The 24761-nt window shown below is 47.9% G+C and overlaps 1 protein-coding gene across 1 annotated transcript in view; it reads right to left on the reverse strand.

The window, feature by feature from the left end:
• Positions 1-24761, reverse strand: part of JAK3 (Janus kinase 3) — a 321936-nt gene that overhangs the window by 55956 nt on the left and 241219 nt on the right. The gene's annotated exons all lie outside the window — the stretch shown is intronic.

Raw genomic sequence — 24761 nt, forward strand, 5'->3', positions numbered from 1 at the left:
GGCTGACGCACCATGTGATATCAGACATGGCAAGCGCGGGGGGACAGGGAAGGGAGTTGACACACAGGGTCACCGATCCAGAGAGCACCTTCACTTCAAGGGCTAAGATACAGGCAGCTGACAGCAAGTTTAGTGTGCGCGACAGCGGCCCTTCTCTCCACCCGGTACCAGTCCCAATCCTGCAGTACCTGCTCCGTCCTTACCGGGACTGCGGGCTCCGGAGTCCTGACCATCTACCTCCCGCCGGTTCGGGCTGCACACTGACGGCATGTGATGTGTCAGGGGAGGAGGCGCTGCTGCTGCTGCCGTGCTGTGCCTGGGGAGCTCCCTTCAGTCCGTCTGTAACGTGCCTCCGTCCGCTGACTTACTGCTAAACTTCCCTCCGCCTGCCTCCTTTCCCTCACAGCACCACCAGCAGACCACCTCCTGCTTCCTGAGCATACACCACGCCCTTCGAGGCAGACCCCCGACAAACACAGGCCTGTCTCCAGAGCCGAGCTCCAGCGGTCAGGAAGCGCGCCTCTCCCAGGGCGACCACCCTTAGCAAATAAGGTCCCCCGGGTCCACCGGTCTGCCCCGTTCCCACCGCATCTGCATTCACAGGCTCAGTCCCCACCCTTGCCATCGGTAATTCTGCCCCCCGTGTCACATGGCCCGCCCACGCACCACCTGCTGCCGCCACAACCCTCAGAAAAGCACCCCTGACACCCCCCAGTAATAGGACGTGCCCTTTGCCCTTCCTCTCTCTCTCTCTTCCCTTGACCCTCCCCCGTCCCGTCTTCCATCCCTGTTTCCCAGCGCTTGTACCTCTCCATGTCCCCCTGTCCATCCCTTCCTCCCTTCTTTCTGCATGTGCCCCTGTCGCCCAGCCTCTGTCTGTCTCTCCCTGGCCCTTTCCCAATACCTGTCCCTCTGTTCCATCCCCGCACGTCTCTGTCCATTTTTCTCTCTTTCCTTTCTGTATGTGTCCCTGTCGGGCCCGTCGTTCTCTCTCTATCCATATGCCCCGTCCGGTCTCTCTGTTCCTGTCCTCCTATGTCCCGGTCCCTATCTGTCTTTTCCTGCCCTGTTCTGTGTCCTTGCCTGGTTTCACTGCCACCACTGGTGACCTTTTACAGTAATCCATCCACCTGCGCTTGTCCCTCTCCCTGTCTTTCCCCTGTCCTTCTGCCCACCATTTCCTGCCCCATTGTCCCTCCTCTCTATCTTTTCTGTTGCTGCCTTTGTCTGCCTCACTCTCTGTTCCTTTCCCTCACCCTGTCCCCCCGGTTCCTGCCCCCTTGCCCTGTCTCCAATTCTCTTTCTCCTTCCCTTCTCTTGTCACCTGATGATTACAAGTGTGCCTATTTTTGCTTTCGATCTTTAAGCTGGGCCTCGGCCACATGTGTGCAGTTACCCCCATGAAGGGTCTTAGGAATGGAGCCCTTAAGGGAAGCAGGAAATACCCCAGGCAAAGCGAAGCAATCAAATTGCGTTCCAACTCTCCCTATGCAGGAAGGGAGGTATCCTCTTTCAACGCTTTGACCGGTAGCAAATCCCAAAGGTCAGTCTATTTTCAGAAAATACTCTGCGTAGTTTTGTTTTCTGACTCGAAAGAGGATCTGATGGCAACTATGGTAGTCTCTGTGAGACCGCCCTCTTTAGTAGTTACGTTTAAACTGCTGCAGTTTGCATGGCATGGTGTAAGCGCAACACCCCTTGCATCTCACCTACTTCTGCATCCGTTCAAGTTCACATTTCACGATTTATTTTATGTATTTAAAATATTACACGCTTTATTTGGCGGAGGTTCCCATTATTCATCTTCTCACACCCCTGTCTCTGTATGTATTGTTCAGGTTTTTGATGACGTCATTCTTATTGGAATGCAGTTTTCTGACAGTAATTACATGCTAAATTAGGAGGTGATTAGGAGACTAACACTGAAACAGGTGGTGCATCATACTTGGAGGTAAATGTCCATGCCCGTGACGAAGGTATTGGGTATAAAAAGCCATTTAGCTTAGAAACGACACCATGGCCTATTTGAAAGTTTTAGCAAAGAGCAAGTTTGCCAAACGAATGTAAGACTTTAAAGTGCATTGTCGCTGTGGGTCGATTGCTTTAGGCTGGCAGGCGAGTATGTTATTGCTCCTGCTTTAAAAACCGAACCTGTCATTTTTATTTACTGATTGGGTTTCCTTAAACTGCACATCAGGTGGGCTAAATTCCACCTGTTAAGACCTGCCATAACATTCGGATTTTGTCACTTTCTTCACCCAACACCTTAATGTTCCAGTATTTAACTTGCTTTTGCATGCGGCAGGTTTGACCTCCCGAAATGTACTTGTGAAAAATTGGAACAGCAACATAACAATGTTTTTTTTTATAGTGAACTTTTGTGAAATGTGGATTGCAGGCATCTTGCTAGATTGCTTACTGAAAGGAGACTCATTTGAGACAAAAATTTCTGCAAGATATTTCCAAGTGTGAACATAACTCCTGCGTACAAAAAAACTAAGCATTCCACTATACGAAATTAAAAAAATGTGTGTGAATTTTGCACTCTTAATTAGAAGCATTAAAGCATGTAATGTATTGGTAAAATATGATTGCTTTGAGGGGGCTTAAATTGAATTTGAACCTTGGTCAATGGACGTAAACTAATAAGTCAAGCACTCCGGCCACAATTGCTATGAATGAACCACATGGAGATAAATGATCGCAGATTTATTAGAGCAAACAATTCAGGTGGTCACTTACTCACTTTATTCGTATTCAATAAAAATATTATCATGCAACATATATTGATAATGTTCATTGCCTTCCGTGACGAACACTTGCTGTGCGAATCTATGCTTTTGATTATATTTTGGTTAACCTTCCACTACAAATTGTAGACTTAACTTGCTAACCATCAGTTTGTCCCTGTATACCAGCCTCCAGGGAGGCTTGGGCTGTGAGTATGGACTGCTTTGGAAAGTAACCCATTCCTTTCTTTTTCATCTGGCCCTGTATACTGCAAACAACAATAGTTATTAGGTGCAGTTTTGGCCAATATATAACATCTATGTGGAGGCTAAATCAGCCCTTCGATCAGGTTAAATCATTACATAAACAGAGCTCTTCAGTTAACTCTGGGGATCTTCATTTGTTAACACACAGCAGAGATCTGTAATATCAAGGTGCTCCATAGTAAACTAGGAAGGCGATACGGCGCACTACTTGCAAATTGTGACAAGTAATAGTGAATGATATGACACCTCAATACGTATACAAAAGCTCGTCTGCTTAATAGGACGTTTTGTATAAGACAATCTTAAATAATTTGCCGTGCTTGCTTCCCTGCCCCCTCGCTGTGCTTGCTTCCCTGCCCCCTCGCTGTGCTTGCTTCCCTGCCCCCTCGCTGTGCTGGCTTCCCTGCCCCCTCGCTATGCTTGCTTCCCTGCCCCATCACTGTGCTTGCGTCCTTGCCCCCTCGCTGTGCTTGCTTCCCTGTCCCCTCGCTGTGCTTGCTCTCCTGAATGTGTGTGTGGCTCTGGGTGTGTGTGTGTGTGTGTGTGTGGCTCTGGGTAGGTGTGTGTGTGTGTGTGTGGCTCTGGGTAGGTGTGTGTGTGGCTCTGGGTAGGTGTGTGTGTGTGTGTGGCTCTGGGTGTATGTGTGTGTGTGTGGCTCTGGGTAGGTGTGTGTGTGTGTGGCTCTGGGTAGGTGTGTGTGTGTGTGTGTGGCTCTGGGTGGGTGTGTGTGTGTGTGGCTCAGGGTGTGTGTGTGTGTGTGTGTGCTTGTGGCTCTGGGTGGGTGGGTGTGTGTGTGTGGCTCTGGGTGTGTGTGTGGCTCTGGGTGTGTTTGTGTGTCTGTGTGTGTGTGTGGCTCTGGGTGTGTGTGTGTGTGTGGCTCTGGGTGTGTGTGTGTGTGTGTGGCTCTGGGTGTGTGTGTGTGTGGCTCTGTGTGTGTGTGTGTGTGTGTGTGTGTGTGTGTGTGTGTGTGTGTGTGTGTGGCTCTGGGTGTGTGTGTGTGGCTGGCTCTGGGTGTGTGTGTGGCTCTGGGTTTGTGTGTGTGGTAGTAATTGCTGTCTGCTGAGCTCGTCCGTAGGGTACATTAGGTCTCACATTTGCGAGAGATTAAGCTATTGGCAATGTAAATGACAATGCCATTTATTTATCTGTTTTCAAAACCAACACATACATTCAAATTTTGTCATTTACAATGCCAACAGCTATAACTTTTCTAAAGGCGAAACCGTTGCATTGTAAATGCTTGTTTTTCTAGTTTCTTGTCGAGGTCCTGGCAATGAGAGGAGGACATTCCTTATGTCGTCACAGAGTGACTTGGGGTCAGTGAGAGTTGCTGACCCCCACCCACTTTGTGACAAAGGTCACTGCTGGACACTCTGCCCTTGGCATCGGGGCTTAAAAGAAAGCACCCAGGTCGAGTCTATCAGTGACGCGTCTCCGCATCATAAGAGGGAGGCTCATAGAAGACTTTGCCAGGCTGAGGAGGTCACGCCCACCCGGCTGTGACATTTTCAGCCCAGCATATTTCGGCTCAGGCAGCAGGTGCCTGCACATTTAGTGCATGTCACAGAGCCTTGCTGCCTGACCAGATCATGAAGAGTGTCTGTCAGACTGACCTTTGCTCAGTCTGACAGACACTGTTCCAGCGTCAGAAAGAGATGGAGAAGTGGGGCCCCTCCGCCCTTAACAACGGGCTGCGGCTGCCCCCTCTCAACAGTTCAGTGCAAACTTTTCATGAAGGAGCCATGGTGGATGAAATATTATTTTAGTGCCGATTAGTCAAACCGCGCTAAAGTTATTTGTAAAACCAAAAGCCCTTTTCCTATGAAACATCTAAGCCAACTATAAGTGCACAATGGCAACCTCCACTATAGCTACTCCCGCACACAGAATAGCTGCCTCCCACAGATAGAGCGCCTCTCCTGCTGATGTCACTTCAGGTGATGCTGCAAGAAGGGGACAAGTCATGCCTTATGGTTCAACACCCTCCTTCAGCCAGAAAGCTGGCAACTCTCAGAGCTAATGATGCTAAGATAGACTCGAGATAAACTGCCCCAGTTCCAAGGACGTTAGATCCCAACCAATCCCTTCTTTTTCCTGGGACTTGGCAACGATGAGGAAGTGTGCATCTTGATGCAGGGTGAAGCATTGTCATGTGAATCTCCCTTGTAAGACATGTCTTCTGCCACTGAAAGGTGAATTTTATACCAGTTCATAATGGGTTAAATTTCGTCTGGAAAAAAATATAGGGCCGGTTTGCAAGTTTAGCAGACATGGTGCTAGGACACAAAATGATGGAGTACCCTGTCCACATGCTCATTCATCCACCATATCTGTTATGAGTTGGTCGAATAGTCAGTTTTCTGATGCCGATGCCCCCTTTGACTCCGCTGCCGGAAAGCTAACTCCGACAGGCTGAGTGCTGGTGAATGGAGGAATGGAATAACACCACCTGCGTCATTTGGGGTAGACGGTCTGGTGTTCTATTTTTTCTGTCCATTACTGTCAGGGTAAATCTGGCAGGGATTAACAGAAAAATCAAAATACAGACCTAAAAAAGCCGAGGGAAAAAGCTCCCTTGGTGTGTGGGCCACTAGTTATTATTTTTCAAAAACATTCTTCCGCTTGGGGAGTTTGTTTTAAAAAAACAAAACCTTAGATGGGTAACCCATACAACCATCGGTGGCCACCCACCAAACGTTTGGTATCTTCAGATGAACCACCATGAAGGTGGTTTCTCTGAAGGTACAGACATCACCTCTGGGATATGATGATCTCTAAACATGACAGTCTCCTGTCAGTCAGCACGGGTGATGTAATGTACTCCGCCACCCGGATGGAAAGTGGTAAAACCGCCAAAGCATATTCAGTCCATTGGTGTCCTAACAAATGTTTATAATAATGTTGCCCATTTGGAAACAGTAATGCAATATCTTCTCCTAAAATGTTTGTAAACAAAATTTAGGCTACAATATTTATGTCAGATGAAAAGTTTATTATTAATAGTCTTACATATGGCGTGAGAGGGATGTGGCCATTGTGAGAGAGACTGATAAACCATTCCAGAAGTGAAGGGCTCTGGCAGGGTTGTTGAAAGTGGTCATGGGTGGTCATGGGTGGTCAGGCTGCGCGCCGGATATTCAAGATCACCATAAAGAAATTCTTTCCATATAAATTTAACGTATGCACAATTATGTTAAGCGGATATCTTGAAAATCTAACATAAATCCGGTAGACCAAGGATAGGATCACCCACAATAAGGCTGTATGTGTTAGTTTCACAAACCGCCGCCTTTCAGGAATAAGTACACTCAATGGAAGGGTAATGCATGGTGAGTATAAAACAAGCTACTTACCTGTACACTGTGGTTCTACATTATTGATATCTTTTATAGATTCAAATGCTTGAATCGTCAACCGTCGTCATGGTTGGAGTCCCATGGAAACAGTACAAATAGCAGTATTAAAGACATTACCATAGACCGCCATAGAAAATAAAACACAATTTAGCAACCTTTCAACCTCATTTTATAGCATTCAGAGTTCAGCCAATCAGAGCAGAGACCTCAGAGTAACCTTTCCATACAGAGCCATCATACCTCAGATTTCGAGCACAAGTGTATATAAAGATTACTCAGAGGTAAAAAGGTAAGCCTGAACGGGGAGGAGGGAGGGTCGATGGGAATCTATAAAAGATATCAATACTGGAGAACCACAGTGTACAGGTAAGTAACATGTTTTTTCTTCAGTATTGTATCTTTTATAGATTCTCATGCTTGAATCCGACTAGTTAGCAGTATATAAACAATAAAATAAAATAATGGGGTTGGGAAGGCAAACTATCCCACCATGACATCACAGATAAACACCGTAAGGCAAGAATAGAAACATGAAATCATTCGCATAAATACCTATACATATAGTGCATGTAAAAAACATACAATATACATATGAAAACAGGTTACTTACCTGTAACTTTGGTTCCCCAGTATTGGTAACTTTCATAGATTCCCAGGCTTTTGTATCATTCCCGTCGTCGGAATGGGAGTCTCGGTAACATAAAATAACATAGCAGTAGGTACAAAAGAGAAAGAAAAAGGCCCAGGCCTCATTCCCTTTTGTAGCATATCCACCTCTTTGTGTAAAAGAGACCAAACTAGGCATCAGCCAATCAGAAGAGCCTCACCCCTTAGAACCCTCCTGAAGGAACCTCAGAGCCTCAGATTTTCGTAGCCGTTGTGTAACAGTCACCATATCTGCTGAAGGCTGAGCTTTCCCCGGGGAGGTGGATGGGCGCATGGGAATCTATGAAAGTTACCAATACTGGTAAACTAAAGTTACAGGTAAGTAACTTGTTCTCTTGCCCCAGTATTGGAACTTTCATAGATTCCTGTGCTTTTGTATCAGAGTAGCAAGCAGTTAGCAATAAAAAACACATTTTGTGTCATAAAATACCTTGCAATAGCCAACAAGACATAAAGATACAAAATGTGCAAAATAACGGAAGGTGGGATAGAAAGGAAAGTTCACCAATTAGTGGAAGAGGTTCCTCAGGACCGCCTGGCCCACGGCCGTATCTTCCTGTTGCAAGGATTCCAAGCAGTAATGCTTAGTAAAGGTGTGGACGCTGCTCCAGGTAGCAGCTCTGCAAATGTCCTTAATCTGCGCACCGGCGAAGAGGGCTGTTGAAGAAGCCACTGATCTTGTGGAATGTGCTCGAACCCTGCCAGTCAGTGGTTTACCTGCTGCAGTATGGCAATGTAGAATGGCACTGGTAATCCATCTTGCAATCCTCTGTTTTGACAAAGGGAGACCCTTGCTCGGACCACCAAAAGCAACAAACAATTGGGAGGATTTCCAAAATCCTTTGGTGCGATCCAAATAGAATTTTAAACATCGTTGTACATCCAAAGAATGTAGCGACCTCTCCGCTGGTGCAGCCGGGTGAGGAAAGAAAGCCTTAAGAATAACCGGCTCGTTCAAGTGGAAGTCCGAGGGTACTTTGGGTTAGTTCTCAAGATAACTGTGTTCCTTTTGAATTGCAGAAAAGGCTCTTGGATTGTGAAAGCCTGCAATTCCCCAATACGTCTTGCCGATGTGAGGGCAAGAAGGAGAGCCAATTTCCATGAAAGTAACCTCATGTCTGATCGATGAATTGGTTCAAATGAGCTTTTCATGAGTTGAGTGAGGACTAGATTCAGGTGCCAAGTAGGAGGCGGAGGCCTCACTGGTGGATAGACCCGGAACAAGCCTTTTAGAAATTGCTTAACAATCCTGGAAGACCACAATGAAGGTCCAGACTCTGACCGTCTGTACCTTGAAATTGGCGCCAAATGAACTTTTATAGATGAATGGGCCAGCCCTGACTTAGCCAAGGACAAGAGATAAGGCAGAAGCTGATGAGGTTTTGAAGAAAAGGGGTAAATTTTCTCTCTCGTGCACCAAATGCAAAATCTCTTCCATTTGAGGCGGTAAGTCTTGTTCGTGGAAGGAGCTCTCGCCTGGGAGAGCACTTCTTTAATCTCGTTCGAGATGGGGAGATTCATAAATTCTTGCTGCTCAGGAGCCATGCTGTCAGGTGTAATGACTGCGGATCTGGATGCCAAATCTGTCCTTCAGACATTGTGAGAAGGTGTGGAATAGCCCTCAAGGGGAGCGGAGGAGCTAGCGACAACAGATGGAGCTCCGTGTACCAGAACTGTCTCGGCCAAGCAGGGGCTATCAAGATCATCCTGCATGGTTCCACTTTGATCTTCCTGATAAGCCTCGGGATCAGTGGGATGGGAGTAAAGGCATAGACAAATGTCCTTGACCAGGCTATTGAAAGCGCATTCCCCAATGATCCTCGGTGGTGAAGCCTGCTTGCATAAGACCGGCATTTCTTGTTGGTTGGCATGGCAAAGAGATCTATTGCAGGTCTGCGCCACTGGTGGAAGACCTCTTCTAGAGCTCGCTAGTTTAACTCCCACTCGTGACTGACTGAGGATAACCTGCTCAGTCTGTCGGAATTCTCGTTTAGAATTCCTGGCAAGTGTTCTGCCTGCAGCGACATCCGGTGAAGGATCGCACATTCCCAGATCTCTTGAGCTTCCTGCGACAACAGGAGAGACCTGATTCCTCCTTCCCTGTTCACGTAATGCATGGTCGCAGTGTTGTCCGTCCTGATGAGAACTTGCGAACCTCTTAGGCGAGGGAGTAAGGCTTGTAGAGCCAGTTTTATTGCTCTTAGCTCCAAGAGATTGATGTGGAGCCGACGATCGTGAGGAGACCAATGGCCACTGACATGTAGGTCTTGCATCACCACTCCCCAACCATCCAACGACGCATCCGTTGTCACTACTTGAGGAGACGGATCGCTTACGAAGGATAGACCTTGGGACAAGTTTCTCTGGTCTGTCCACCACAGGGCCGCTCTTTTCATTATCGGAGTGACGGTCACCTTGTTGTCGAATGATCCGTGAATCTGTGTCCATTGGATGTCCAGTTGCTCCTTAAGAGGACGCATTTGCAGTCTGCAGTGAGGAATCAGAGGTATGCATGACGAAATTACCCCCAGCAGAGATTTGTAGCGGCGTCCTGAAAGACACCTTCCATGGTCTGCAGTTTTTCCCGCCTTTCTAGGGTTGGAAAAGCTCTCGAGAGTTTTGAGTTCAGGATGGCTCCCAGGAAACGTCCCTTCCTGGATGGGACCAGAGATGATTTGTCTTTGTTTAAAGTGAGTCCTAGATTTTGAAAAAGGTTTGTACATGCCTGAACCGCGTCCCGCGCAGCTCCCCTGGACGGGGCCTTCAGCAACCAGTCGTCCAGGTAAGGGAAGACCTGAAAATGATTCCTTCTCAGGAATGCCGTTACTGGCGCCAGCACCTTCATGAAGATCCTCGGGCTGAGCGAAGACCAAAGGGTAAAACCTTGAATTGAAAATGGGTCTTGGCTACTGTAAATCGTAGAAACCTTCTGTGTGCTGGGTGAATCGGTATATAAAAGTATGCATCCTCGAGATCAAGCGTGGCCATGAAATCACCCGGATGGATCAGCCACAGGATGTCTTGAAGAGAGACCATCCGGAAAGACAGGGAGATGAGATAGGTGTTGAGCTCCCTGAGATCTAAAATGGGGCGTCATTTCTCTAGTGTCTTCCTTACCAGGAAGAACCTGGAATAGAATCCCTGTCCTTTTTGGTCAGAGGGAACCGGCTCTATTGCCCCCTTCAGGAGCATTTGATGAACTTCGAGCCGCAGAAGACGTAGGTGTTTTGATGGAATGGCTGCAGGGGGCTTGGGTGGTGGGATTTGAGTGAATTCTAAGGTATGGCCCTTTCGAATGATGTTGAGCACCCAACGGTCCGATGTTATCTTGGACCAATTCTGAAGGTATTGGGATACCCTGCCTCCCACCGATGACTTCTTGGAGGAGGGTACAGAAGGAAGAGCCAGGAGGCCGATATTGTCACTTGGACGTATCACGTCCCTGGTGAGCCTGCTTTCCTCTGTTGTTAGGCCTGGAGTAATTGGAGGATTGGCCCTGCCTTTGCTGATAAGGCTGGCGGTATTGTTGCGAACCTGAGCTGTAGGATGAGTATCTCTGTTGTTGGTAAGATCCTCTGTAGTTTGTGCTTTTGCCTCTGGACCCTTTAGAAGGAGTCTTGTGGTACTGAAGCGTACCCAAAGATCTGGCGGTCTCAGTGTCCTTTTTGATGTCTTGGAGAGTGTCGTCAATCAGTTTCCCGAATAGTGCTTCTTCATCAAAAGGAAAATCCAGGATCTTATTTTGGGTCTTGGGTCGAAACCAGGTCGCCTTCAGCCACCCCTGGCGACGAAGGACTGCAGCCCCCGCCAGAGAACGAAACGCTGTTGTGGCAATGTCCATGGCACAGTCAATGACCTCCATTGATGTAGCCTCCCCTTCCTGTAAGACATTTTTTGCTTCTACTTTTGATTCTGGAGGAAGCTGATCCAGGAACGGTGCGACATCACACCATAGTTGGCGGTCGTATCTGCCCAATATTGCTAGGGCATTAGCTGCCCGCACCAGAAGGCTCGCCATTGAAGAGAATCTCTTCCCGGCATTGTCCAATCTCCTTCCTTCCTTGTCTGGAGGAGTTGTTAAAGGAGCAGAGGGGTTGCAGGATTTTCTCTGCGCCGCTTGAGAAATTACCAAGTCCGGTTTTGGGTGGCCCGTCAAGGCAGCTGGACCCTCGTCAGGCGCTTTGTATTTTTTATCTAGACGCTGTAGTACAGGGACCACCGTCGCTGGATTTTTCATTGCCTTAAGGCCTTCATCCCACAGATGCTGCACTATTGGAATGGACCTTGTCGTCTTCCTATAAGGTTCCTTGAAATCATACAAGAAACATTCAGAGGCCACCGCAGGCATTGCCAACTTGAATCTGCCAGTCGCTCTTTCCATCGGCTGATGGAATCCTCCTATATCCGCTGGCGGGGAATCCACCGGATCCGGACATGGAGACGGAGGGTCCGGAATGATGTACTCATCCCATTCAGGAGCTTGATCAGCTCCATCGTCTGAATTATGATCCTCATCTGAGGAATAATCATGGGTGTCTGCTGGTCTGGAAGACTCTTGTGGAATTGGAGCCTGTGACTGAGGGGACACCTGAGCTGGTATTTCAGGAACAGCCGTTGAGGTAGGTGCCGGGACAGGCATGGCTTGCGCAACTGGAGCAGGAGCAGGTTTTGCAGCTTTAGATTTGTAATCCTGCAGCATCCTGTGCAGGTCCTGCAGGAAAGAAGATGGAACCAAAACCATGTCTTGACCTGAATATTGCTGTGGTTGGGCAGAATGATGATGATAATCACCTTCTTGGTCATACCCTCCTTCCGAATCCGTCTCCTGGCACTTGACCAGAAGTTGAGAAGGACTGTCAGCGTAGTCATTTGAGTCTTGATCATCCTCTTCTGACTCATCCTCATCAAACAGCAGAGCTGGTGGCAAGGGGGTTACCCTCCTGGGAGATGTCATGTCCAGTGTAATTCTGGTCATTGAAATAGTGATTCTCTTCTCCGATGCCAAAATCGTCGAGGGTCCCGTAGATGATGGAACTGAAAATGCAGCCGTCGTAGGCTTCATCGACGGAATATGCACCGTCGACACAGGAACACTCGACGACAAGATAGGCGTTGTCGCTGCCGTCGACGACGAGACTGTCAACATCCCCGTCGTCGTCGTTGTCAACGAACTCTTTGTCATCGCCATCGTCGTCGACGTCGCCGCTGTCGTCGTCGGCATCTTTGTCGACGATGCCGTCGTCGGCAACTACCTCGTCGACGCTGTTGTAGCTGTCGTCAACGATTCCATCCTCGTCGACGATCCTGGATCCTGGGACGAGCCCGTCGGCGGAACCAGTTTCAGTTTAGGCTTCTTTTTCTTTGTCGACGGAGCCTCCGTCGACGACGCCTTCATCGTCCACGACTTGGAACTTCTGTCAGACATTACAGAAGATGGGGAAGAGGGTTTCTTGAAGGCTTGATCAGTCTTCAAACCCTTAGAAGGCGTAGATGGTCCTACCCTCTCCTTTTCACCATGGTGAGGAGATTCGACTGGACCTTGGCTCTCAGACTCTCTGGGGGACTTTTTTGAGGCCTTAGAAGGATGCTCCACAGAAGGAGAAGGGGAACCCCTACCCCTTTTGACTGACCTTCTTGTTGAAGACGCAGATGCAGAGTCCTTAATGTCACTGGAGACAGTATCCTTCCTGGACTTCAACTTCTGGAGCCATGTCAGAAGCCTACCCTCACGGTCCCAGAGGGTCTTGGTTGAAAAGGTGCGGCAGATCTTACAGTCCGCAGCCTTGTGATCAGGATAGAGGCAATAGATGCAGTCTCTATGCTTATCCTCAATGAATAGTCTTTTCTTGCCACAGGTGGAACATGGCTTGAAAAGGGCTTGAAAAGGGCCTTCTTCTTTTCCTTGTCAGACATCCTGGAAAGATCAGCTAACAATCTGAAGAAAACCTGAAGAAAAAACCTGAAGAAAAACTTCTGAAGAGTAGATGTTGAGCAGAGCTCAGAGGAGACTCCCTAAGCACAACATGCGGTAGAAAATCTGAGGCTCTGAGATTCCTTCAGGAGGGTTCTAAGGGGTGAGACTCTTCTGATTGGCTGATGCCTAGTTTGGTTGGAGGCAGGCAGATATAGCTGTTGGACAGGCTGCACTTCGTCACCTCTTTGCCTAAGGTATGTGGCTATTAGCCTCCCTTATTCTTTGCCTAAGGTATGTGGTGGCTATTAGCCTCCCTTATTCTTTGCCTAAGGTATGTGGCTATTAGCCTGACTCAATATATATATATATATATATATATATATATATATATATATATATATATATATATATATATATATATATATATATATATATATATATATATATATATATATATATATATATATATATATATATATATATATCTCAATAGACCACTCTTCACGCCGCTTTCCTTACGGTGCCCCAATTGCCAAGGGTAAAGAGAGACGGACTCCAACAAATTTTCTTTTTGCCGCAGGTAAAATTTATTTAGCATTTTTCTCAGATGTGCATATTCCGAACAGGAAATCCAAACGCGTTTCGGCGTTCTCAGACGCCTTGCTCGCTGGTGATCAGTGCAAATATCCCCGCCCCATCTTTAAACTGAGGCTAACCCCGTGATTGGTGACCAGTGTGTAATAGACATGGAAGATATACTTGTATCGTGACATCCGACAGTTATGTATCAAAATTGGCAAAACATTCTTTAAATACAATAACTTTGTTACATTTTCTGAAATACGATCATAATGCTCCGTAATTGAAATTGATCACTTTACAATCATATTAAATGTATTTTAGCAGTTTTTTCACTCTTAAGTAGATGTTATTCTCAGATGTCTACTGCTTGTAATCGCTATCATTTCCAGTTCACATTTCTTAAATGTTGACATATACGGTTCAAAAATACCATGATTTCACAACCTCTCATCGAGCCGAGTGGTCGCTCCCAGCGTCCCCTGCTGGTCCTGGTATCGTAGCGCTGCTCTGCCTGTGCCTCTGCCGATTTCAATTGCCTGCTACCTGCCGCTTTGCCTGATTTCACTGTTTTTCACTGTTTGAGCATTGTTTTGGTGACTGTGATTTATTTAGCGCGTCTGAACTGTAGCGCTCCGCTGTTCTCCCCCCTCCGCCTCCATTTTAAGTGTTGTTGTTGTTGTCCTCGTGTGCCCGCCCCGCCTCCCAGCTGAGACGCCCTCGCCCCTCCCCCTCCACTATCCATATATGACAGTAGCTCCCGCGCGCAGCGTTCACGCGCAGCGACCGCGCCCAACCCGCGCCGAAGGTGCACCAAAGGTAAGCCCGTCTACGCCCGTCCACGCCTGGACCGCGCCCAGTGCCAGACCCCCTGGCCCCCGTCCCTCCCAGCCCCCCGCATTACCTACGATGCCACCACCCTCCTAGCCCTTAACCCCGGCCGCGCTCCCAACTGCGTCCAAGCCGCTCCCGGACACACCCATGGGCCTTTCTCTTGCTACTCCTGCAAATTCAGCGGCACCGACAACATCTCCGCTATGACCACACCACAGATTCCCGACCCCAACCACCTACAATGCATCCTTCTCAACACCCGATCGGTCCACAGGCACGCCATTGATCTATGGAATCTACTAGACACCATTTCTCCGAACATCGCCTTCCTTACGGAAACATGGATGAATGCTTCCTCCGCACCAGACATCACCATTGCCATCCCTGAAGACTATAAGATCACTCGCAAAGACCGTACCAGCCACACAGGAGGAGGAATCGCTATCGTCCATAAGAAATCAATCCGCATCTCAACCAGCTCTGACGCCAACCTCGCCAACTCCGAACACCTTCACTTCCAGATCCACATCGACCCCAAAACCACACTCAGAGGCACCCTCCTCTACAGACCACCAGGACCCCGCGCAAAATTCAGCGAAGACATCACGGACTTCATCACCCCACACACGCTCCCCTCCAAAGACTACATCCTTCTGGGAGACCTCAACTTTCACCTCGAAAAGATCAACGACCGCAACACCGCCATCCTCGTGGACAACCTCGCCAACCTCGGACTTAAACAACTAGTCACTTCCCCCACTCACATCGCAGGTCACACACTCGACCCCATCTTCACATCCAGCAACCATGTCTCCTTCAGCCACACTACGGACCTCCTCTGGACTGACCACAGCTGCGTCCACTTCACCTACAACAAACCAAAACCCAGCATTCACCTCCAACCTACCCTGCAAAGAAACTGGAACAAAATCTCCACGGACCAAATCTCCGCATCGCTCCTTCAAAACACCCCAGCCCTCTCTTCTAACGCTAACGAAGCCGCCGCCAACCTCACCCTATGGTTATCCAACACCGCTGACACCTTGCACCACTGAAAAAACGTCAAAACAAACCTGGCAGCAAGAAGGCCTCATGGTTCAACGATGATCTCAAGAAGTCCAAGAAACTCTGCCGCTCCCTTGAAAAGGCCTTGAAAAAAGACCCAACCACCAGCACCAAGGACGCCTTCAAAAACGCCACCCGCACTCACCACCAACTAATCCGAAAAGCCAAGAAAACAGCATTCAAGGATCGACTTGACAACAACGCTCACAACAGCAAGGAACTTTTCAACATCGTCAAGGAATTTTCCAATCCCTCGGCCAACTCCAACGACATCACCCCCTCTCAAACCCTCTGCGACTCCCTAGCCTCATTTTTCCACAACAAGATTGCAGACATCCACAACAGCTTTGACAACCAACCCGGAAACCAACCCACCCTACCACTTGCTGATCATCTTCCCCCCGTGAACACCCTCAACGACTGGAACCCAATCTCCACTGAGGACACCATCCGCCTGATGAATTCCATCCACTCAGGATCCCCCACAGACCCTTGTCCTCACCACATCTTCAACAAAGCAGACTCCGTCATAGCACCGCACCTCCGAGACGTCATCAACTGCTCCCTCAACTCCGCCACCTTCCCGGAAGACTGGAAACACGCTGAACTCACCGCCCTTCTGAAAAAACCCACAGCGGACCCCACCGAACTCAAAAATTACCGCCCCATCTCGCTTCTTCCATTCCCGGCCAAAGTCATCGAGAAAGCTGTCAACAACCAGCTCGCCGCCTTCCTCGAAGCCAACAAATCCCTCGACCCCTCACAATCTGGCTTCCGAGCAAAACACAGCACTGAGACCGCCCTCATCGCAGCAACAGACGACATTCGAACTCTACTGGACAATGGAGACACAGTCGCCCTCATCCTCCTTGACCTCTCTGCAGCATTCGACACTGTCTGCCACAGCACCCTTCTACAACGCCTCAATAACATCGGAATCCAAGGAAAAGCACTTGACTGGATCACCTCATTCCTCACCGGAAGAACCCAGAGAGTCCGCCTTCCACCATTCAAGTCCGAGGCCTTTGAAGTCATCTGCGGCGTACCACAAGGATCCTCACTCAGTCCCACCCTCTTCAACGTATACATGAGCCCCCTCGCGGCCATCGCACGCCAACACAACCTCAACATCATCTCTTACGCGGATGACACTCAACTGATCCTTTCTCTCACCAATGACCCCAGCACCGCCAAAACTAACCTACACGAAGGAATGAAAGAAGTTGCCGAATGGATGAAACAAAGCCGTCTGAAACTGAACTCAGACAAAACAGAAGTCCTCATCTTAGGCACATCCCCCTCCGCATGGGACGACTCCTGGTGGCCGGAAGCCCTCGGAAAAGCACCTATCCCGACAGACCACGCACGGAACCTAGGCGTCATCCTGGACTCTTCACTCTCAATGAACAGACAAGTCAGCGCTGTATCCTCTTCCTGCTTCAACATTCTTCGCATGCTCAGAAAAACATTTCGCTGGATCCCCTCCGAAACAAGGAAAACAGTCACCCACGCTCTGGTCACGAGCCGTCTGGACTACGGAAACACCCTCTACGCAGGTACTACCGCAAAACTCCAGAAGAAACTCCAACGAATCCAAAACGCCTCAGCCAGACTCATACTAGACATCCCACGCAACGAACACATCTCTGGTCACCTTAAAGACCTCCACTGGCTACCCGTCAATAAGAGGATCACTTTCCGGCTGCTTACCCACGCACACAAATCACTCTACGACATCGGTCCAGAATGCCTCAACTCACGACTGTCCTTCTACACCCCCTCCCGCCAACTACGTTCTTCAAGCCAAGCCCTCGCCACTGTACCTCGCATCAACAAGACCACCATGGGAGGCAGATCCTTTTCATACCTGGCTGCTAAAACATGGAACTCACTCCCCGCTTACCTTCGCCTTACCCAGAACCACCTAGCATTCAGAAAGCAACTTAAAACGTGGATATTTGACAAGTAATCCTCCTCCCCTTCCTAAGCGCCTTGAAACCCTCTGGGTATGTAGTGCGCTATATAAATTCTATGACTTGACTTGACTTTAATGGAGCCTCTCAGCCGAGAGTTAAGCTGCAAAAACCGCCTGCTAGATAATAGGTTGGGATGGGGGTATAAGGGATAGAAGCGTACGACTAGTTCTTATTCATGGTGGGACCACTTCTAACTGTACAAATACCTGGGCAGTGTTGAACACTAGCTGGTAGGATGGTATATCTGAGAGAAAATATTACTCATATTGGGATAATGGGCCTCATTTGTCCTGAATAGTATTTGTTTGGAGTTTTATTTTATGGGGTCGGCTGTCCATTGTGTAATGTGTAGTAAGCCTGGGCGTAGTTCGCGTAGCCGCACTCCGCGGAGCTACGCGAAGATGCACTTGCACTCCGCGAACTACGCATAGCTCAGCGAGCATGCATAGTAGCTTGCTTGACCCGTTCGCGAGCCATTTTTCGTCTTCGGGAGCGCCGTGGAACTCTGGAACCTGCTCGACACCACATCTCCAGACGTCGCCTTCCTCACGGAAACATGGATGAATGCCTCCTCAGCGCCCGACATCGCCGTCGCCATCCCGGACGGATACAAGATCACCCGGAGAGACCGCGTTAACATCTTCACTTCCAGATACACACCGACCCCAAGACCACACTCAGAGGCACCCTCATCTACAGACCCCCAGGACCTCGCACACAATTCAGTGAAGACATTGCAGACTTCATCAGCCCGCACGCCCTCGCCTCCGCTGACTACATCCTCCTAGGGGACCTCAACTTCCACATGGAGAACAACAACGACAACACCACCACCACCCTGCTGGACAACCTCGCCAACCTCGGACTCATGCAACTGGTGAACACCCCCACCCACTACGCCGGACACACGCTTGACCCAGTCTTCTCCTCCAGCAAGTACATCTCCTTCAGCCACTCCACCGGACTCCACTGGACAGACCACAGCTGCGTCCACTTCAGCTTCAGAAAGACCACGACTCGCCACCACCCGCAACAGGTTCCCCGCAGGAACTGGAACAAGATCACCACCGACCAGCTCACCACTTCACTGAGCCAGAACCCTCCCGCCAGCTCAACGGACCCCAACCAAGCAGCCAACAACCTCACACAGTGGATCACCAATTGCGCTCGCCCAACCAGCCTCGACCACTCGCAGTCCGGCTTCCGCGCCAACCACAGCACCGAGACCGCCCTCATCGCAGCCACTGACGACATCCGAGCCCTGCTCGACAGCTGGGAAACAGAGACCCTCATCCTCCTGGACCTCTCCGCAGCATTCGATACGGTCTGCCACCGCACCCTAGTGCAGCGCCTCAGCAACATCGGAATCCAAGAGAAGGCACTGGAGTGGATCATCTCGTTCCTCACCGGAAGAACCCAGAGAGTCCGCCTCCCCCCGTACAGATCCAAGGCCACCGAAGTCATATGCGGCGTACCACAAGGATCATCACTCAGCCCCACCCTCTTCAACGTCTACATGAGCCCCCTCGCAGCCATCGTACGCCAACACAACCTCAACATCATCTCCTACGCCGACGACACCCAGCTGATCCTCTCCCTCACCAACGACCCAGGAACCGCCAGAACCAACCTACACGAAGGGATGAAAGACGTAGTCGAGTGGATGAGGAACAGCCGCCTGAAACTGAACTCAGACAAGACGGAAGTCCTCATCCTTGGATCATCACCCTCCGCTTGGACGACTCCTGGTGGCCCCCTGCCCTGGGCAGCGCACCCAAACCAACGGACCACGCACGCAACCTGGGCTTCATCCTGGACTCCTCCCTCTCGATGACCAGACAAGTCAACGCCGTCTCATCATCATGCTTCAACATCCTACGCATGCTCCGAAAGATCTTCCGATGGCTCGCCACCGAAACCAGGAAGACGGTCACACAGGCACTCGTCACCAGCCGACTGGACTACGGAAACACCCTCTATACCGGAACCACAGCCAAACTCCAGGAAAGACTCTAACACATTCAAAACGCCTCTGCACGACTCATCTTGGACATCCCCCGACACAGCCACATCTCCGGACACCTGAGAGACCTTCACTGGCTCCCCGTCAGCAAGAGAATCACGTTCCAACTCCTCACCCACGCACACAAGGCCCTCCACGACCTGGGCCCCAGGTACCTCAACAACCGCCTGACCTTCTACACTCCCACTCGCCAGCTACGATTGACCAGCCACGCCCTCGCCGCCGTGCCACGCATCCGAAGATCCACCATGGGAGGAAGATCCTTCTCCTACCTGGCAGCCAAGACTTGGAACTCCCTCGCCATCCACCTCCGCCTGACCCAAGACCACCTCTGCTTCAGGAAGCAACTCAAGACATGGCTGTTCGAGCAGTAGCGGACCCCCCGCCCCCAAGCGCCTTGAGACCCTCTGGGTGAGTAGCGCGCTATACAAATATCCTGATTGATTGATTGCCTGCATGCTCGGGATGTGTAGCGCGCGAAGTTACCCATGAGGTTTGTCCCGCCCGCTCGCGTCCCCTTATTTCCGGTCACTACTAACGTGTTCGCGAGTTATTCTGTGCCAGATTGCAGTTTCTGCGTGTTCGGCAACTCGATCTTACCGACAAGCATCCTCGCGCACGCGAAAATGCTATTGAGCGCGCGAGAACTACGCTACGCAGCAGTTTGCGGAGTATTCGACAACTTCGCGTTCTCCGCGGAGCGTGGACTTGCCGAAACTCCGCAAACTCCGCGAACGGAGCGTAGTTCTTCGCCCAGGGTTAATGTGTAGTAGTGTATTAAAAAGAAATGGCCTTTATTATTAGCGGCTCATTTGATCCTCTGAAACTTCAGAATTCATGGTGGATCTCACAATTATATTGTTGCCTGAAATCCACCTGTAATTGTTACAAGAGGAATATGTCTAAGACAATAAATATGTGGTTTAAAATAAAATGTTTAAGAATCTCATTAAACCCTTTAGATCCAGACTGTACATATACATCTAAGTTGTTATTATATCTGGACAAAATTGCCAGTCTGTCTTTTGGACCCTCATTTAAAGATCTTTACAAAAAGTGGAATAAATCTTCGCAGATATTAAGTCCTTTAGGGCTCTTACTATCTAACTCGATTATGTATCTAGTTTCGAGTTGGCGAAGCAGTTTCTCCCTATCACCTCCTCTTTTGTTGCCAGGAACATGATCAATTACATAATAAGTGAGCACATTCAGATTGCTCTCATGTTCAGCTTTGACATGGCGAGCAACCGGGTACGAAGGGTCCGAATTAACGGTCGCTCTCAGGTGTTGGAGGATTCTGGTTTGCACCGGTTTTATCGTGCTGCCAACATATCTCAGCCCGCACTCACAATTCAGAATATGCACTGCATATTCTGTCTTGCAGTTGAAGTTACCTTTTATTTTTATGGGCCGATCAGAGTATGCATTGGTATACGTAGAAGTATTTACTCCAAATGTGCATGCTCTGCATGTATGGCATTTAAAGAATCCATTTCTAGAAGGGAGCCAATTCTTATTCCAGGTCTCAGGACTAGTTTTCACTAGTTCGGATTTCATAGAATATGCCTTCCGAAATGTGAATTTAGGTTTTTGATTATAGATCTCTCTCAGGATGCCATCCGTCATCACTATGGGCCACTCTTTGCTCATTATTTTCCTGATTGTATTAGATTGCCTGCTGTATGTTGTAATAAATCTGCATGTTTTGTTCAGATTTTCTGTGTTGGGGGCCTCTATTTGTGAAACTTGTTCTACATGTTGTTGCAATAGATTCTCCCTAGGGATCAGCGAGACCTTATGGAGGGCATTAAGTAGTGATCTCTCTTTGTAGCCTCTTTCTAAAGGCTTGGACTTCATCTGGGAGAGTGCATTGTCACACATAGTGTCTGTGCTGCATGATCTTTTTACTCTCAGAAATTCACCATACGGTAAGCTTGCTATTGTATGTTTAGGGTCAAAACTATTTGCATGGAGCAGGGTATTACCTGCAGATGGTTTTTGAAATATGCAAGTTTCTACCTTCCCATCTTGAATGATGATTTCTATGTCCAAAAAGCTAATTTTAGAGGTGTTGATGTGATGTGTAAATTCCAGGTTGCACTGATTTACATTAATCTTATCAACAAAGAGAAGTGCTTCCTCCTCTGTTCCGTTCCATACTATGAAGATATCGTCAATGAATCTCCACATGCGCACTACATGTTGGTCAAAGAGAGTTTTGTGTTCCCTCTTGAGGACATGCTCCTCCCACCAGCCCACGTGTAAACACGCGTAGCTGGGGGAGAAGCATGCCCCCATCGCTACACCCTGTTTCTGTCTGAAGATTTTACCATCATACAAAAATCGATTGTTGAACAGGCACCAATTAATCATTGTAAGAAGCATTTTGTTGTGTCCATAGAGTTCTATATTACGTTGACTTAAAAAGTATTCCACTGCTGCCAATCCTTCATTGTGCCGTATGCAGGTGTAAAGTGCTTTGATATCAAGAGTCATCAACAAATAGTTATCAGACCAATCAAGTTCATTCAGTTTTACCAGGAAATCTCTAGAGTCCTGTATAAAGGAGGGTACGTTTTTTACAAAATCCTGCAGGAAAAAATCCACATATTTCGACGTATTTTCAAACGTGCTGTTCTGTGCTGAAATTATCGGTCTACCATGTAGTGGGTCCAATCCTTTGTGGACCTTTGGGATCAAGTAGAAAGTGGGCAGTTTAGGATGTTTGTTGAGACGAAATGTATTCTCTTCTTTGGTAATTAAGCCCTCTCTTGTCCAATTGTTCACATCTTTCTTGAACAGTTCATTTGCTTTGAGGACCTCTGTGCCATTTGACAACTCATAGCAATTTTCATCCTCTAAATGTCTGCTTGCTTCAGCTCTATATAGGATTTTGTCCCACAGGACAATGTTGACCCTTTGTCCGCTCTGTTGATTACCGCTAAATCGTTTCTTTTCAATGTAGTCATTAGTTGGAAGTATTGTCTATTAAAATCCAGTTTCTTAGATTTATGAGAGCTTGTTCTTTTGTAGAGGCTTTTTAGTTCATCTACTACTCTGTCGTGGAATACATCCACCGCATCCCTCGGCATAACAGGAACAAATGTTGATAGTGCCTTGAATGGGCTTTGATTTCCTTTGTCACCCATGATGTTCTCCTCTTGCAACACTTCCTGCGTATATAGGGGCCGATTATGATTGCGGTTTTTCCGCATCCTCGGGGCCGGCGGAAGCCACCGCCGGCCCCGAGGATGCGGAAAAACCGCAGCAGACTGACCAAGGACCCACCGCCACATTAGGATGGCTGGTGGGTCCTGGTTTCCGTCCGCAGCTTTTCCGCCGCGGTCGGCTTACAACCGCGGCGGAAAAGCTCTGATATGGTGACGGTGTCTCTCAGACACCGTCCGCCATATCAGGATGGGCTTTTAAAAGTGCTTTTCCGTGGCGGGTTTTCCGCCGTGGAAAAGCATACGGATCTTCACCTAGGGGGCCTGTTGCGGTCCCCCTAGGTGAAGGGGGTGTGGGGGGTGCACATGGGAGGTACCTATGGTACCCCCCTGCATTTGCATGCAGAAAGCGGCAGGCACCGCGCGGTGCCTGCCTCTTTCTGCATGCAAATGCAGTGCGTGCATTTTTAACATTGCCGCGGGTGCAGCTTGAAGCTGCACCCGCCGCAATGTTAAAAATAGAGGATGTGACCGCCAGGGTGGCGGTCACATCCTAATCGCACAGGAGGGGACTCCGCAGCCCATGCGGACGTCCCCTCCTCCTCAATGATCGCGGACGGTCGCAAGTCCGTCCGCGATCATAATCGGCCCCTTAGTACCATTTCTGGTTCTTCTGATCTTCGTAGAGTGTGTAATGTTTTTAAAAGAGGAATTTCTCGCACCGTTAAACCTGATTTTTCCTGGGTTACATTTCCTGTTTTCCCTTGGATGTCTTTTACAGGGATTTTTATATATATATATATATATATATACAGCACGTGACTCCTCTGGATCTCTCGGTGTTTCAGCAACCACGCAGCACACCAGCAAACAGGAAGGAGACGGACCACATCACATCAGCAGAGTTGTTTTTTATTGAACAACAGAAAGCAGCTACGCGTTTCTGGCAAGATGTGCCCTTGTTCACGCTGCAACTAGTACATCGAACTCAATGTTTTTTTATATGCTAATTACACATAGTGACCATCCCCTCACAGTGACATAGTGAGTCATGTGACTTCATAGAAATAAACAACATACTTCCACAGTAAAATAACAGTGTATCTAATGGAACATTACCAAAAGGACGGAAAAACATCACCGGTTAATTCCAGATATTGTTATACATGAATCATAAAACATAAATTCTCACCGGTTAAATCCACCTATGACACTCATGTATCTCATACAGCCTATCCAGTGTATAATAGAAATAAAATCCCTTACTTAAAGAGCAGATAAACATCTACTTCACAATAAACCATAACAGGGAAATTCTAATATCTACAATTCAGGCTTGTGGGTATATCCGTCTATGTACCAGCGGTCGTATGATAAAGTGCTAAGTGAGTAAAGTGCAACATTTGTAAAAAGAGCATGAGAAAAGAAAGCTAAACCAGCTAAAGTGCAATACCAGTCATTATATCTAGTACGATAAGCAAAAATATATTCACAGATGGATAGATGGTGGGTTATTGATTACCCTATCATTTCATGTGTATATTTCACGTACTTTAATAATAATAAATAGTATAAATAGTTAAAAAGGAAGGAACCTAGAACAATAAACTATGCCTGGGTTTATGATAATCACATGTCGATGTATAATCACCTTTCAATTTCATAGGCCTATATATACACAATTCTAAATTTCATATTTACAACCCACATTGATTTACATATGCTTATTTACAAAGTTCACCTCCATTGTCCCATTAACTAATCATATATGTACAAGAGTAGAAAAATAGGAAAATAGAAAAATAGAAAAACAGTAGCAAAACAGTATCAAAACCGTATCAACGTTTCTGAAAAAGGGGAAAAGTAGAAAATTACAAAAGTACAAAAGTACAAAACTCTTCATATATATACATATGTATAAATGTATATACAATGGATCCATATATACACATAAATACATACATACATAAATTAATACAATTCATCAAGGATTCTAATCATTCCAAATTTACAGACCAGTAGAAAAGGTTATGTAACCAAATATACAATTTAGGTGACCAAAATGAGCAGACCCAAACTCAACCTCAAAATAGGGAACCTAACTAAGAGGGAGAAAGACAGTGGGGATGGGTCTGTGTCTATCAACAGAAAATATACAGGGAAAGGAGATTGATATGGTTATAAG

Source organism: Lissotriton vulgaris, chromosome 12, assembly GCF_964263255.1.
Source record: "Lissotriton vulgaris chromosome 12, aLisVul1.2, whole genome shotgun sequence".
Classification (NCBI taxonomy): Eukaryota; Metazoa; Chordata; class Amphibia; order Caudata; family Salamandridae; genus Lissotriton; species Lissotriton vulgaris.